Consider the following 18,538-nt stretch of genomic DNA (forward strand, 5'->3'; position numbering starts at 1 on the left):
CGCCGCTCTTAATTCAACATTCATCCACTGTCCATGTTGATGTCCATGACCCATTTTACCACCAAAGGCCATGTGGATGCTCATAGTCTGTACTGTGCTGTCCCAGGCCATTATGATGTCCTGCTCTATGCTACAGCTAAGGACTGTGTGGATGTTTGTGGTCTATGATGCAACCTGAAGCCATGTTGATGTCCCTGGTCTGTGTTGCTGGAGAAGACCATGAGGGATGATGTCCATGGTTGATACCTCAACTGAGGGACATATTGATGCCCACAGTCTGTGCTGCCACCTGATACCACGTGGATGCCTGTGTTCTGTGTTGTCACTAGAAACCATGTGTAAGACAATGATTTGTGCTGTAAAGACTAACTGTAAGGACGAGGAATTGCCTTTAGCAGTGGTAGCATTGACTGCTGATTCACAGTCGAGAATGAGGGATACAGAGTACTCCTGTGACAACCTCTGCTACTCCACCCCAAAAGAAACATCCTATACAGGAAGACATTGAAGGGATTTGTTAAAAATGTGGTAGGGAAGCAAAAGTGTAGCTCTGCACAGTGGATGGCTTCTGATGGGGTGGCTATATGGAAGGAATGTGTTTTCTTTAAGGAGCTGGACACTGGGCACTTGACGTTGCTTCAGTGAGTATATGGGTAACACAAATTGGACTCAGTATATATATTTTTTTTCTTTTTTAAATTATATTTTGGTGAGGCTCACGAGGATGGAGGTGGGCCTGTGAAAGACTGTGAAGTGTAATCAGAGTACATTATGTAAAATTCCCAAATCACCAATGAAAAATAAATCAAAAGAAAGATTAAAAACAAATTGAAAATATGCTTACAAATATTAAAGCATGTACAATCATGCTCAGTTATTCCTGTGGTTCACTGTGAATATAACTCTCAGGTACCTCACAATTGGGGGCACATAAAGAATTACAAGTCTCAATTTAATTCCCAATATGGAATAAAACTTGCTATTTTTTTTATCACTCTTGAGGAAATATTTTAGGATTGCTGAAGAACACCAGATAAAAGAAACAGGCAAATATTTTTGTAGATTTTTTTTCAAAGGAATATTTATTTTTTTGAAGTCTAAGAGCTTTCTTTTTTTTCTGGTTCATGTGAATTGCATTCATTTTCTGTGTCAGAGACTCAGCCAACTTCTTTATTGAACTTAGTATTTTACATCTAGTAGTTTATATTTCCCTTTAATCTTTTTCCATGCTAAGTTAGGTCTCCTGTGCAATACTAGACCTATGATTCTAATGCTGTTTCAGATTCTTTAAAAAATCATGTATGAGTGCAACACCATGAGTGGAAATGTGAGGAGCTTCAAGAAAGGAGAAAAGGGAAGGTCATGTTAATAAGAAAGAAACAACGGCAGCAGCATGAAATCTCATAGGCAATTACCACATGGACCCTGCCTGGCCAGACACTGCCCCTCAAGCTGAGCAATACAGAATAAGGCTTACAAACCACATCTAAAGCTCTTTTTTGTATTTTTGTAAGAAGTCTTAGATATTGAGAAAACTCCATTTAAAGATTTGAACTCTGCTGTAGATGTAATAATGAGTTTGCCCCAGGATTTTAGAAATAGCGTGAATGATTAGAATGACCTGGAGAAGATCTGGCTATAGGGTTCACTTAGGTAAATCTTTTGGAGAAGCTCACTTCTCTAAAAAGCTATGGGAGACATGACTTGAAGTTATTGTTCTGCATTAAGTGTACATATTTCTTTTTTAGCTTCTCTTCCTGAATATATATCTAGTTATTTGAATGTGTGGATTTAATGCAGTCCTCTTATTTGTTTGTTCATTTAATTGAAGAGAACAGTAGACATCTTTAGCTTCACTTTGTTTGTGTAATCCAAATACTAACTGCCAGGCTTCCTTCCTTTATTAGGTACTGGTTAGTAAGTCTGATTGTATCACATTGCTGACATCATTTTCAGAAGGTGCCAATTTAATTATTAATCAAAATAAGGAATCTGTTCCTTGTTTCACCTTCATAATCAAGGTGCTCAGGGAGCTCTATCAGAATGAGTCTTCAGTGGGTTGATTAGGAGAATGTTGAGACAGGAAATTTCAAATGCTATACTTAGAAATGAGTTATGAACCAAAGGAGATACATTACTATATCAAAACAAAAAGTGCTTTAATCAAGAGTTGTTTACATGCCTCTGAATAACTCAAGATCTTTATTAGCAATACAATGATTTGTTTCTTTTAACTTCATATCTGTGTTACAAACTTGTCTGAAAGGCTATGCAAAATTACTATTGTCATTATGTAACTTAATTAATTCACATAAACTGTGGAACTAGAAAAACCTCAAAACTAGAGAAGTATCAGCATGACTAGAAAGCTGTCAAGTTTTGCAGATAATCATTTTTCCCCTTTACAAAGGGATTTTCTACTGGTGTTAAAGTGACTGATTATCTCAAAATTAATAGTTAAAATTACAGCCCAGATAAAATTGGCAATATTCATAGCAGATATTTCTAGCAATAAGACACAAAAATGATCAGCAGTAGGTTTTCTGCCCTACTTATTCTTAGGAAATCAGAAGGAGACATTATCTCTCCCCAGTGTCAATGGTTTTTCTCAAAACTGACAAATCCTAAAAAGGGCTGGTATGAACATAGAGAAGAAGCAGAGAGCACAAGTGGGTAGGAATACAAATTAGTACAGCCATTGTGTAGCATTGTGACAATTCCAAAGATCAAAATATAATTGTCATGAGATCCAGAAATCTTCTCATTTGCATTATATACAAAGTTCATGCCATGAGAATGTTGAAAAAAGACCCACACTCCCATGTTCACTGCAGTACTACCCTCAATATCCACAAAATGGAATTAACCCAAGTGTCCATTGGCTCAAGAGTGGATAAGAAAAATTTGGCATGTGTAGGTGCACAATGAAATATTATTCAGTCATTAAGTGAATGGAATCCTGTCATTTGTAACAATATGGATGGAACTGGAAATCATTGTAAAAGTGAAAGATATCAAGCAAGGAAATGAAGGGCTGTAAGACCTCAGACAGAGATGGAATCTAAATTGTTCACTTCATAAAAGTGAAGAATAGAGTAGTGAGAAACAGATGCCAGGGAAACAAGGGTAGGAAGCAATGCTGGTGGAAGATTTATGTTGTAAGGAGCTGCGGGCTTGCTTTTCGTCCCGCCCAGCTCCAGCACGGCTAGCTTTACACCAGAAATGACAACATACAAACTGTATTCATTTAAACACTGCTTGGCCCACTAGCTCTAGCCTCTTATGGGCCAATTCTCATATTTTGCCTAACCCATTTTTAGTAATCTGTGTAGCGCCAGTCTTACTGGGAAAGATTCAGCATGTCTGACCTGGTGGCTTGCTTCATTGCACCTGCCAGGGAGAGGGGAGCATGGCCTCTGAGCTCACTTCCTCCTCCTCCCAGCATTCTGTTCTGTTTACTCCTCCCACCTATGTTTTAATCTGTGAGGGCCAAGCAGTTTCTTTATTTTTTAACCAATGACCTTCCTCCATCAGATTCAGAACATGTACTAAATATGGCTTAATTTTTTTCTTTGTTGAGTGTGTATTAACATGTCTAGAGATGCTGTTTTGTATATTTGAAGGACTAAAGGCTCCCAATAACAATGGTTTCACTGTATCTAAAAATCAAAGGTAACTGAAGGAAAAGGGATAGTTTTCTTTCAGAAAAGAGATTGAGAAGCTGGAGTTATGGCTTAGTAGTTAAGACTTCCTGCTCAGCCATTTGTTCTGATGGCCTAGTTTGCCTGTAATCCACTTTGCAGAATCATGAATAACTCAAGCAGATGGATTGAAAATGGCACATTTTGATCACTCAGAAAATGGACTTTCATAAATATTTGAGAATTTACATGCTTCTGTCAAAATAAAAATGGGAAAGGGGTGGCTGTGAGATGGTTCAGATAGCAGAGGCTATTGACTAAGACCTGATTTCATTTCCCACATCCAACAAGGGGGCAGGCAAGAGAGAGCCAACTACAGAGTTTTCCCCTCTGATCTAAGCCACCAACAAAACATTAATAAGTAAATGATTTTTAATTTCAAATGATCTATTTTATACATTATAAAGAGATAATAAAAGGATTTTTTATAACAACGTAAAGCAAAAAGGAAAAAAACACATTGTTTCTACCATGGAGTAGAGCTGTGCTCTTTAAAAGGTTGGACAGTCAGAGACAGTTATGGTTGAACAATAAACAAAGATCAATGTATTTAAAGCCATGTAATGCAGAAAGCAATGAATTAACAGTGGACACATCAGAAAAGAGAAGAACAAATTACAAACACCATATGTGAAACATAGCATTAGCTGATTGAACAACTAGATGATTCAAACTCCTGGACTGTTGGACTACAGCTGGCTTCTGTAGCTACCCTAAAATTCTTGTTTTTAATTTGACTTTTATACAATTATCAAATTACACTAATTTAACTGTAGATTACAATGCTCCAAAGGAAGTTTAAAGTAGGACAGAAACTATAAAAATAGCAGAAAATTATCCATGCTTGTCTCAGAAAATATAAAGTCATGTGGAGATATGTATAGAAGATATGTAAAGAAAAAATATACATTAAAATTATATAAAGAGTATATAAAATTATAATTTTAGGTTTTGAAAAAGCCAACTTCCTTTGAAAAATTTGGTCTCCACTTAAAAATAACGTTGGTGTTAAATTCTTCAAAAATAAAGTATGAACCTGCTTTATTTTACAGAGCCCTTAGAAGTTGAAATAGAGTAAATTCATGATAACTGCATGCTTAAAATTTTATTCCCATCTTTTGTGCTGCAACACATTAAAATATGGCTTTCCAGAAACATTAAGAAATGCAAACAACACATCTTCTTTGATTTTCCTCCAGAGTCATAGGAGAATATTAATAAATTATCATTAAATTCAGTGTGAAAAGAAACTCACTAAATAATTTTATTAATATAATTATGATCACATATGAAGAATGTGTTAGTAAATGATGTGCTGCTTTTCATGAGGTAATTACATCAATTACAGGCAATTACTGCACCTGCATTATCACCACTGGAAATCATTTATTATAGTTATTGTCAAATAGAAAATTTGTTTGTTTGATGAGCTAAGCCAGTAACAAGCTACTCTATAAAACAAGTCCAGAATATAAATATCACCTTGAATTAACAAGTAATGAAACTGTAATATGGCTTTTACAAGTTATCTTATATACTCTAGGGATTTATATCTACTAGGCAGTATTTTCCTGCTGTCATAAAGGGTCTTTATTTATATACTTAGTTTAAGGATGACTTAAAAAGGAATAACATGAAAAAATGGTTCAGCAGGTAAAGGTTTATTTGGCAACTTGATGTGGGATTCCCCTGTGTATGCTGTGAATATCATTGGTTAATAAAGTACTGCTTTGAGCCTATAGCAGAGCAGGGCAGAACAGAGGTAGGTGGGGAAAACTAAACTGAATGCTGGGAGAAAGAAGGGCAGAGTAGAGAGAAGCCATGTAGCCCCACCAGTGACGGGTGCTGGAACTTTGCTTATAGGCCACGATATCGTGGTGATGCACAGATTAATGGAGTAGGTTTCATTAAGATGTAAGAGTAAGCCAATAAGAAGCTAGAGCTAATGGGACAAGCAGTGATTTAAATAATACAGTTTCTGTGTGATTATTTCTGGTCTGAGCTACTGAGTAGCTGGTAACCAATAAGTGGACCCCCCATACCAGCAACCCTCATGACTTGACTTAAATTCCTTAACCCAAGAGAGGTTAGAAGAGTCTGATCTCACAAAGCTGTGCTATAAAAAGAGTGGTGGGCCCCATCCCGCTCCCTGACTGGCTTACATCCGGGATGGCAGGCTGCTTGTTTTCCTGGCCACCTGGCTAGCTTATGCTCAAAATAATCACATGGAGATCTGTATTAATTAAATTGCTGCCTGGCCCATTAGCTCTACCTTGTTATTGGCTAACTCTCACATCTTGATTAACCCATCTCCATTAATATGTATCACCACTTGACTGTGGCTTACCAGGAAAGATTCAGCATGTCTGACCTGGTGGCTGGCTCCATGGCGGCTCTCTCTGACTCTGCTTTCTTCCTCCCAGAATTCGGTTTTGTCTTCCCTGCCTATCTGAGTTCACCCTATCAACTATGCCAAGGCAGTCTTTTTTAGTTAACCAATGAAAGTAACACATAGACAGAAGACCCTCTTACACCATTTCCCCTTTTTCTGTTTAAGCAAAAAAGGTTTTAACTTTAGCATAGTAAAATTGTATATAACAAAACAGTTTTCAAGCTAGAATTACAGTTACTATATATATATATACTTTATCTTTTATCATAACAAGGAAAACTATAACTAAACATTCTTCAACTCCATCAAAGACTCAAGAAGGATATAGTATTACCTAAGCAAACAAGATGTAAGCAACTTCTAAAACTCTAGAAATGACAGAGACATCTCGCTGCCTGGACAGTCACCCAACATTATTCTGTACCATTGGGGCATCCATCTTCAGCCTTCAGGCCCATAGTATCCAGCAGACTTTTCCATGAAACAGAAAATTTCAAAGACAGTTCAGTCACTTTCTTAAGTATCCTACAGAATGTCTTGCAGACTCTTTCATGAATTAGGAACCCTGAAAGACCATCTCACCTTTTGGCAAGTTTCGAAGTCCTCTCTCTGTGGGTTCTTTGTGTCCAGTTTATGCAACAGTCCAGGCAAGAACAGTTTCTTGCTCAAATGGCTATCAAACTCCATAAGGAGCTTCTTCGATGCCCATCTTTCTCTTGAAGTAGATTGGTGCTGCCAGGAGCAGATGTGTAGGCCATGAAAAGCCCTAAGTTATTAAAACATTAAATGAAATATTCTGTAGTCTTTGAAAGATATGAAGAATGCCATCTAATCGAAATATATCTCTATATATCTAGAAAATATAACATGACTACAAACTTGACTATGGTAAATGATTATCCATTAACAACCTGTATTTCTTGATTATTCATTACATTTTTAAAGGAACTACACAATAGGACAGATTCAGACACATTCCTAGCATGTTTCTATACCTTAAATATTAGCATATTTTCTCTTTTAGTCACTTAATATTCTCTTTAATACACTTAAATGCTGGGGGCTTTGTTAATTTTTCAAAGGACCTCATTTTTTTTACCATTGTTTTTTCTACTTCCTTTGCTGATGAAACCTCTCCCCTTTCATTGATAAGGAAATCTGAATTCTTTACCTGGGGTGGTATAAGCTGTCTATTGTAGGTGTGTAGGCCTTCCTTGTACCTGCGATGTTACACCATGCCACATAAAATTACATACCATAAAATTATAACTGTGTGGTTCTTTCTGTTTACGGAGTTTTTAAAATCACTTGTTCTTCAAGAAGTCTCCATTATGTATCTAAATTTCCTGGAATATTTTAATATATATTAATAGATTTAGGTTAATGTCTTTTGTGATGCTTTTAAATAAACAAATGAATATGTGTTTTATAATGTTGATTTCAATTTTCTGGCTTTGCATTTAACAGTTTTCTATTGACACATTAATGTTTCAAATATAGACACACACTTGGCTACTATGTTCAAAGTCTTACATACTCACAACTCAGAAATCTAACATGACTTAACATGTTATTTAATATTATTATTTAATATTTCAATATTAAATTAATATTTAAATTAAATCAATTTAAATGTTTAATATTTAAATTATTTTTAATATTTAATGCTAAATTAATATTTAATATTTTTATTTCATGGAGAAACAACTGCATTCAGTAGTGTGACAAAAAAACCCACACAAAACACAAGTGTATTTAGTGCTGTGCAGTATTCCATTAGCATAAGGATAGACTTGGTGAATATGTCATAAAATTGTTTGCTTTTTTCTCCTTGCTAACTACTCTCCTTCTACTCACTCACTGTCCACTCACTTCACTACACTGTTGATTCTGACATCCTGAGGACCTGTCATTGTCAGCGGATGCTTTGGAAGACACCCTTAAGAAGCACTTAAGTAGGAAGGCTCTGGTCTTAGTTTCATGAACAGAAGAAGCCTGAATGCAAGTAACTTGAGAACTACTAGTAGATAGTTTTTTCTTTGTCTAATGAATGCTATTTCTTTACATGTATTGCCAAAGTATTTACCACATTTCTCAGTTTCTTCTGAACTATTCAGAATTACAAAGCATGTCTAGAAGTAAAGACACATAGAACCAAAGCATTTTGCTCTGGTTTGATTGACCTTCAATTTTTCTTAATCCCAGAATCTAAACCTAAAGTTGAAGAACTGGACGGAAGGGGCAGGGTTGTTTTTATAGCAAAAAATAAATAAATAAACAAATAAAATGTCCAAAATAACAGTAACAATGATGAATAATTAACTATCAATGTCTTACTTTTGTCAAGGTTTGCAAATAGTGTGTGAATATGATGTTGCTTACACTCTTCAGTAGTAAATAATTTTTTTTCTGTTGATTCTCTGGTCTTCTGAACAATGGGAGCTTTGAAATGGAAAGGAGATTTATGCCAGCATTTTTGCTCAGCTGTGCTATAACTGTCTTAAATATGAGCTGACTGAAGGAAAACAAACAATAAGAGACTGTCTTCTACCTCAGACCCTGAAAATAAGACCAGCCAAAGCAAAATTCACATGAAGAGGGAAAGCAGAACCCATTCCAGACTGACTGTGTATGCTGTGTGTTTGAATGAGATAGTCTATCACAGAATGTACCAAAGCCCCTGCTGCTGGCTCCATGTTGTGACTTGAAATAAATGGACTGAGAATTTCAACTAACTATAACTTCCCTGTCTTTAGTAATCAAGACTGTGTTAATATTTAACTATATTATTTAATTTCTTAGATGGGAAAACGGAAAATGATAATGAAGAAAAATTTGTGCCCAACAATTAACTTGAGGGTCAGTATCACATACTAGGTCCTGGACTCCTTACTTTGTAAACTAAGGTTTTTCCAATAAAATTCATATACATGCATATATACATACATTTATAAATATGAAGTTTATAAATGTTCTTTTCCATATGACTTTTCAAATATCCTTCATGAAACTTGTCCGTCCTCCACCCATCTTCTTCTCTACTCTTCCATCTTTTTCTCTTAAGTCTCTCTCTTATCTCTCTTTCTCCCTTTTTATCACCGATGTTCTCTCCATCCGTGATCTCTTTCTAGTTTCCGTGAATCTACAGGTACTCCAGATTACATACACAAATCAAAAAAACCAAATGCTAAGATTCACATATGAATAAGAACTCTGGCATTTCCTTTGGGACTGAGTTACTTCATTCAGCATGTTTTTCAGTTCTATTTTATCTTTCTTTAAAATTCTAGCTTTAATTAAAATAGAATTAAAATTCCATTTCATAGAAGTACTATATTTTCTTCATAAATTCACACTCCATAGACCTAGGCTTTTTCCGTGTTCTAGTCATGGTGATTAGAATAGCTATGATCATGGATGGACACATACAGAGATAGCTGTGTGTTGAATAGAATCATTGAGATATAGACCCAGATGATATAACTGCATCACATGACAGACTATATCTAGTTTTTGAGGAACTGCCATGTTGACTTCCATGTGTCCTCACTAATTTGTAATCCTACAAACAGAATTTCTATATCATCACCAGCATTTTTTGCCTTTTCTTTCCTAATTTTTATTGGATTTGACTGCGATAGTTTGAGAAAAGTCATTTTATAGGTCCTGGATCAATTCAATGAGAGTGTGAACTATTCATAGAGAATGCATTTATGGCAAGCCTGATCTAAATTATGTAATGGAATAACTCTATTTCTTTCTAGTGGTTATAAAAGGTGGAACTATTTTCTTTTCTGCTCCTTGATTTATGGACCCATGCATTCTGGTATTTGGAGAAACTATACCCTATATTGAATGCCTATTCAAAGCATATACCACCTTCTAGAGAACCCTACCTTAACCTTCCAAGCTTACTCATACCTGACACTGGCACTATGTCTCTAAAAGGCCATTCTAGCCTTCTATCAAGGCAGATACTTCATGTGGTTGTAGAAAATGATAAGACCTGTGGATTTCATGATCCTGAGGCCACTATCAAACTTCTCTGACTGTGTAATGAGTTTCCTGGTCAGAATAATACTACAAAGAATACCATGACAATGAATAAGGCATTTTTTTAAAGTTTAAATATGGTGGGTTTGGAAGAAGCATTGTTCTCAGAAAAGGGCAAATCTATTGTCTCTATACCAGAAGGATAAATCATCTTTTCCACAAAGGTAGAGATCCAAAATAATCAACCTGTCCTCAGGTTACTGGTAGGTCACACTGAGGAATGGATTGATATCCAGAGCTCAGTATTAACTTCTGATGTTTATATTTCTGGCAGTCTGTAGCAGTTGGAGCCAGGTCAGCCTTGGTAAGTGCCAGTCCATCTTGTTGATCCCATGGAATATATGGCCAATTTGCCCATCTTTCCATTGGGCAAAAGAAAGGATGACTGTGTTAAGAGGCTTATTGTCCACAGAATAGCTCATCATATCTACTTAATTATTGGACTTCTCTGCTGATCACCTTTTGATAACCACTTACATAGATTTCACCCATTTGAAGAGATTCATCTACATATTTTTTCCCAGATTCCTTTCTTACAGATTTTCCAATAATATGCTCTCCAAGTCACAGACCATCCAGTCAATCCATTATCTCCAGCTCATGGATCAGTGAACAATTGCATAGCTGGCCATTTCTTCCAAACAAAGTGTAACACCATGTATACCTTCTGAAGTTCATCCCAGTGTGAAGATTTCCCTTCACTGGTTTTATGGTTGTTACAGAAAGATGTTATAATACCATAACTGTTAATTCTGGGTGTTTCCTGTGTAATATGTGCAGCTATCAGGAAAAAATGGCCTTTCTAGATGCTATGTTTTGGATTTCAGTTGCATAGTCCTTGCGGTCCATATGTTAAGACTTTGTTCCAGGTCCTATGACTAGTAATAGACCTAGGCAGAAGTCAGTAAGTTTTTTAGGGCAAATTCACAGGAGGGTGTTCACATCGAAGTCTTTAAAAGTTCTGAAGAAGAGGATATCATAAAAGATTCTTCAAACATACTAGAAGTGATTCTCAATCTAAACTAAATGTGGGGAAAAGGGAACACTTCTGCATTGCTGGTAGGAATGCAAGCTGGTACAACCCCTTTAGAAAACTAGGAAGCAACCTCCCTCAAGACCAAATAATACTTTTGGTATATATCCAAATGATGCTCAATCATGCCATAAGGACATGTGCTCAACTATGTTCATATCAGCTTTGTTTGTCATAGCCAGAACATGGAAACAACCTAAATGCCTCTCAATCAAAGAATGGGGACTTTTGGGGAGTGTTGAAGGGGGGAGGGGAGAGTCAGGGAGGGGAGCAGAGAAAAATGTAGATCTCAATAAATATCAATAAAAAGTTAAAAAACAATATAGAAATAAATTCTATACACATTTATTTGAATTCTCTGAAAAGTTTTAAAATAACCAAAGAAAGTTCATATTAAAAGTAATAACTAATTATGCTTATCAAAGTACTGGAAATAAAGTGCACTAAAACTAGCCAAGAAAGAGCTGGAAAAGTTATGTTAATTAGTCAAAAAGCCTCAAAGAAATACAAAACACTCAGAAAAAGAGGGTCATATCATAATAGGGACACTGATTATCTGGAAGTGAAAATGTTGGCATTGAAATGCTAACAGAGCTTGAAAATACACTATGTAAAAGAGAACTCAATGGAGGCACAAAAACCACAATACTAACAGAAGACTTCTCCTAATAGAAAGGTGCTTATAAATCTTATAGACACATGGCTATCATACAAAAATCTTAAATGAATAATTGATCCAAGAGGAAAAATGGAAGGACAATTATGTTTGAAATGATAATTTACAGTGATTCCAAATTTATCTAAATGAAAGATACATACTATTGACTTAAAAGTAAACTGATAAAAAACCCATATTAGAAAATAAAGAGGAATTAAAGTAAAAATTTAACTTTCATTTTAAGTAACAAATACAAACCAAATATAAGTACAATAAACAGGCAAAAGTTGTGTAAAATGTGAGTACAAACCAAAGTGAAATGAAAATAAGAGATAGAATTCAAACAAAACCTAGTTTTCAGAGAGAGAGAGAAATATGTTGATGAAATCTTTCACTGTACTGAACATGAAGATGCAGCATATAACTTATCAACATCAAAACAGGCATTAAAATGCCATAGATATTAAAAAAGATTGACACAAGGATTATGAAATTTCCTGTGCCCCAATCCCACAAGTTAGACAAATGCAATAATTTGTAGAAACTCACAAAGCATCTTCAGAACAGATGGCTTAGAAAGTTGTATTTATTACAAAATCTTGCTCAAAGCAAGAATTGTTTTTCTCCAATAAAACCTCCATATCCATTTTAAATCTATTATGATTTCGGCCAATGATTCCAGAGGGGAAAAAAGGGTGGCATTTCCACATACACTTGCATTGCAGAAAATGGGGCACACATATTTTTAATACTTATATAAAGGAAACATTACTTTAAAAATACAGATGAAGTTGTGTGTGAAAAGAAAATATAAAATAATAATTTCTAATAAACAGAGAGCAAGAAACATAATCCATAATAAAGCATTAGCAAACCAAGCCATTAGAAAGTGCAAAATATTACCATCAGGAATGGTTCCTGTTGAGATGGCAAGGCTGGGTCAATTTCCAAAAAGCAATCAGTGAGCTTCAGTACAATAACAGAAAAGAAGAAAACCACTACACAAACACAATAAGCTATCTAACCTGGCAATTTTAATAAACACAAATTCTACAGCTCATACGAAATTTAGGGCTTTGGGACTAATTTCCTTATAGGCAGGATCAGGAATAAGGTAAGGACTTCATTTTAGCGTCTTATTTAGCTCATGTTTTACGTCTTGACATGTAACAAGAAAGAAGAAGTGCTTTCAGCAGGTAAATGTAAAAATAATCTATTTTTTAAGGAAGTATTATTTTCTCTACAGATAATATGAAGGCATTATATAATCTAACCTAAATTTGTCCCATTTGTAAGAAAATTTAATGGACACCATGTCCTCTCCTGAAATAGTAAGAGTATGTTTAGATTTGAAACTGAAGTCATACTTCTAGAAGAATAAAAACTCCAAATGCATGTGAGAAATTCTACAATGCTGATAAAGATATTAATGGGGGTGCATGAAGAACTCACAAGCACCGTGTATGCATCTATATAAATACTGGCCTGAAATGGGTCTCTAAACCGTTAAAACATAAGTTTTAGTATTTTTATTACACACAAATTTCCAATGTCTTCTTTCCATATTCTTTCCTTCCTTTCATTTCTAAATTTTCTGTTATTGTGAGTTTGTGAGTTTCCCGGGCATGAAACCTGTTATGTGCCTTCCTCATTTTCTGTGGCTTGCTTTATATAATCTAATGCTAGTATTGTGATCGATTAATATTACTTATTTGGTAGATAAATTCTATAGATTCTATAGAAATCTCTCATAATATTACACGTATTCTGAGTGTAAAGAAGAAGTGAGCTGTTCCATTATCTGCCGTTTAACAAGAGAGCACACGTGAAAAGGGAGGTGTTAGTAACGCATAATTGTAGTACACAGTGTGAGTACAAGTGGGACCTTGTTGCTAATACTCCAGTGCAGTCATTTGTTAAGTGTAGAAACCTAGTAATCACAGGAGTCAAAACACTAAATTGAAACAGGAGGTTATGAAAGAGATTGTTAGCACACTATGGTATTTTCATGGAAGAAAAATTGAATGTGGGGAGTTTATTTAAATGGGGGGGAAATACTTTGTGTTCAAATAAGTGGTTTGAGTTTTATATTCAGAGAACTTTAGGGTTAAAGAATACTTTATGTTCAATTTTATATGTGTTTATTCTCTTCAAAGAAATAGCCAATCAAGTCAAGCATTTCAATGGCTAAGTTCTGCAAATGCTGACTCAGAGGTTTTTTTGTAAAAAAAAAAAAATGTTGAGAGCTCATGTTCTCATGTAATAAATTTAGTTACAGGAGATGAGGAGGCTCAGTGGATAAAGGATTCTTGACATCAAGCTTGGCAACCTGGGTTTTTTTCCAAAGATACATGTGATGTATGAAAAGAAACAACCAGTCAAGCTGTCCTCTGACTGCTCTACATGTTCTGTGGCACACATACATGCACACACAGATACAAAAGATAAATGTCTGCAATTAAATAGTATTCGAAATGTAGTTTTTAATTGTGTTACACTCATGCTTTTGATAGAAAAATAAATAATTGGAAATAATAGATTTGTGTTGAAAAGTATAATTTTATATTTAGAGAATTCTGTCAATGGGTAATTATGGGGGACCTCTGAGTTCCAGCCTCAGTGTCCCCTCAAGGTCCAAAAAAAAGCTAACAGCAAACGCGGGACTTAGATCCAAGGGTGAAATGAACTCTCCACTACGTGCTTTCCAGCACTGGTTTCTTTGTTGTTCTGTAAAGTTTTCAGTTTATATACACAAGCCAAACAAAGGCAATTCTCCAAGCGTGGACGCCCCTTCATCTTTGAAGGTCCCAATGTGATCTACATGAAAGACTCCTTTCCTGCCTGCATGCCCTGCCAAATGGAAGATACTTGCAGGGAGGTGGCTTCTAATGTATCTCTAGATGGAAGCAGAGATTAGATTGTAGGAATCTCAACTACTTCTCCAGAACCATGTCTAGCTGCATGACACAATGCTGCCTGCCATTATAATAGACTGAACTTCTAAATTGTAAACTGCCACCTCAATTAAATGTTTTTAGTTTATAAGAGCTGCTGTGTTTATCATGTCTTTTCAAAGTAATAGACACTGTAAAAAAATATTAAAAGGAGTTTTAATTCAAATAATGTCACCTTTTAAGGCTCAAACTTAACAGAGCTAAAGCTGTAAAATCCTATCTTATAAAAGTACTAACAGTGTAAACTGTTAAAGATAATTAAGACATGTAAACTAATGGTCTGCCTCCTCCTAAAAGATCAAATTCTTTATTGTGCTCAAAACTATATTTTTAGTCATGCTAAGTACTAATGTAATTAATTGCAGAAACAAATCTGATTCATTCTCCTGTATGTTTTCAGAGTTAAATCTAAAACAAATAACTAAAACAAACAAAGTTTGTTTAGTTCAGTTCGGTAAACATAATAAATAATGCTCTTCAAAATTTTCAGAGATCTGCTTGAAATGACATTTAAAATATTTAATGGAAAAGCTTCCACAGACACTAGCTTTAACGGTGAGACTGGGTCTCCAAATAAGATGATGGGCACAGTGACTCTGCCTGGGTATTGGCAATGTTATCCACAGGGCATAGCTGCTCCGTTGTTTCACCTGTTGCCAGGTGAGGCCCTGACAAAAACTTTTGGACCCTGCCCAAACTGAGGATGAGCAGGACACTGGAAAGCTGATTCTCCAGTTTACCTAACAAAGTAAGTTCCCCCACGTTCCTCCGATACAGGATCACCCCTCAGAACTGGATCCTGCTACAGAAGACTGCTGTTGCCATGAGGCATATGAACCCAAAAATGTCATTGAGAATATAGGAGCCTGGGTTGAGCATCAAGATAATGGGTTAGTCTCTGTCATCTTAACTGAAAAATATGCCATTTAACTTATGCTTCCTGCTATTATGTATCCTCTCAGATCTCTGATGGCACTGACAACTATACTAACTTTGTCAGTTTAATAGTAGTAGGAAATTAGCTTTTCCCCCCAAAGCTATAGCCACCTTTTTAGCTCATTTTATATGTAAAAATCAGAGCTTGCCTTTTCTAAACAACCTAGTTCTCCTGCTGAGAAAGACAGATAAATTTGTCTTGCTAAAGCCTTATATTAAAGGATAAACAAATTTCAAATCTAACACTTTACTGTTCCTTTATTTATAAGAATTTGTTTTGCAATGCTGCTCTCAGTAATAAATACTCCTGTCTCTTATAAATGATTAGATAAAAAGAAAAAAGTTTAAAGTCTCTACAAGTTCTGCGGGTCTATGAAACATTTTTATGGCACATACAGTCTGAGGGTTTGTAAACTTAAGTTCTAAGCTCATAAGAAAATGGTTTGAGGCATATAAAAAACGGACAATGTTTAGGATTCCTTTCTTTTATACTATTGTTATTCTGTGAATTCTTACAGACATCTGTTAGTTGCTTTTTCTACAATGCGGATTTTAGTATGAATTATAAACAGTGGTAATGTTAGAATATCTAATCCTTATCTTTCTTTGTAAACCAAAACTTTCATGTAAGCTTCAGAGAATTTGCAGGAGTCCTAAGACTTGTATATGGATTACAGAGAAGCAAAGCTTGTTTTCCCACCTGCCTCTCACTGAGGATGGGATTTCTCCCTCCTGGACTTAGCATAAAAATTATTATTGTGGTGTCATTAAGTTCATGACTATTAGATTCCAATATAACCAGATTCCCACTATAGAATCAAGGATTTGCCTTGGAATACCACTCAAGTGGGAAATGGAAAACAAAGAGAACACAAGTTAAGAGTTCTATGTTCAGTTAAGACAGTTAAAAATAAGTTCCTGGGTGTCCTGTTTAAGTCCTTCAAAGTTAATGTATCTATTTGTAAAGAAAAAATGAGTTCCTGTTTCTTAAATATGACACAAACCTCAAAATATGTTTTTCAACCTACATTAAACTTGTGCCCCTCGCACATGATGTATATCCTTAGATTGTTGGGTCTGGGGGTCACACAAAGATGAGAACACCATCAAGACCAATAAATCAGAAGCAAACTTTATTCCAGAAACCAGATCCTAGGAAAACCAGAAGCAAACTTAAAAATAAAAAATAAAAACACCACGGGGCACAGAAGCTTATCAGCTAGCCGAGACCACAACCAGAAATAGTGTTTGTTAGGCTGTGGCCCAAAAGGCTGGTTTTTGAACCCACTTTTTACAGGAGGGGCACCAATCTTTAGCTCTGAACAAAGGAATTTTTACAACCTTGCCCTGACCCTTGGGTTAGTCAGCGGAGACCCTAGAGAAGGGAGTGTGTTTTAATGCCAATGGGTAACTAGGCAGCCATCATAAAATATGTTTCATAAGAGATTACAGCAAAAGTCACTAATTGTAAGAACACAGATGTCTTTAGCAATTAGAAAAGGGACTGCTAGTAATACTAGAAGGTTAAAAATTAGGATTAACTGGTCTTAGGCTGAGAATTTAGAAGATAGCAGAAAGCTTTTCATACTTTCTTAAGGTAAAACTCAGATACTGACAATGACAACCTTCATTATCAGCGCTCATTAATTAAACCATTGTATTTGTCCACTGTCTCCTGGTACCTCCAGGCAATGTATACTGAAGCCCCATGCTTCTCAATGGTGCCAGTTTTTCATAACAGAGACCTTGCCTAACCCAGAGGTCAATATCGCTATCTCCTAAAGCTTAACTCAATTCACATCTGTCCTTTATAAAGGATGGCCAGGACACTCCTCTTAATTTGCAGGGAGAAGCTCTGTCCTTGTAAATAAAACAGCTAGTTGTAAAATGACCTAAGCTTCCCAAGCACCTGAAAAAATAGCTCATTGTGAATAAGTGATCCTTGGTCTCTTGAGAAAGCTGCCGATAGTCTGTTCTCATTCTCCTAGACTTATAACTTTATATTTTTTATTACCACATTCTTATTTTTGGAATCTACATTTTTATTTTCTTATTCTTGGACTCTTCAACCTTTGTTTCTTCCCTTTCATTGTATTTATCTAACAATGTACACCATCTCACTCTTTCTGCTGTGAACACTTTTCTCTCCTAAAAAAAAAGGACCTCAAGAGGCTGGCAGGGATTTCTCTCTAAAATCTCTAAGATGAGACAACCAGATATCCAGTCCCAGGTGCTTTCTTTAATTGGAAAATTGTGAATATGGCCTTTTCGCCTCACAAATCTCAGGTTTAACAATAGCTTTAGTCGCTGGATGTAGGCAGCTGATGGAGGCGGAGGCAGAGACCCACATCAGAGCACTGGACTGAGCTCCCAATGGCCAGTTGAAAAATGGAAGGAATGCGAATATGAGCAAGGAGGTCAAACGAATGATGGGTGCACCCACTGAAACAGTTTGCCCATTAGGCTAGAGTTGGTACAAGCATAGGAACAAACTAGTTCCTCCTAATGTTGTTGATAGTTGCATGGCTGGGGCAGACTGAGGGGCCACTGGCAGTGGCACCAGGATTTATTTCTACTGCATGTACTGGCCTTTTGGGATCCTATTCTCTTTGGATGTATACTTGCTCTGCCTAGATATAGTAGGGAAGGGCCTTGGACCTTCAGAAGGTAATGTGCCTTACTCTCTCTGTGGATTAGATGGGGGTGGGGTGGGAGGGTGTATGAAGGGAATGGGAGGAGGGGAAAGAGTGGGAACTTGGATTGGTATTTTTTAAAAAAATTAAATAAATTAAAAGAAACAGTAGGCTTCTT

Source organism: Microtus ochrogaster, chromosome 1, assembly GCF_000317375.1.
Source record: "Microtus ochrogaster isolate Prairie Vole_2 chromosome 1, MicOch1.0, whole genome shotgun sequence".
In the NCBI taxonomy this organism is placed as follows: domain Eukaryota; kingdom Metazoa; phylum Chordata; class Mammalia; order Rodentia; family Cricetidae; genus Microtus; species Microtus ochrogaster.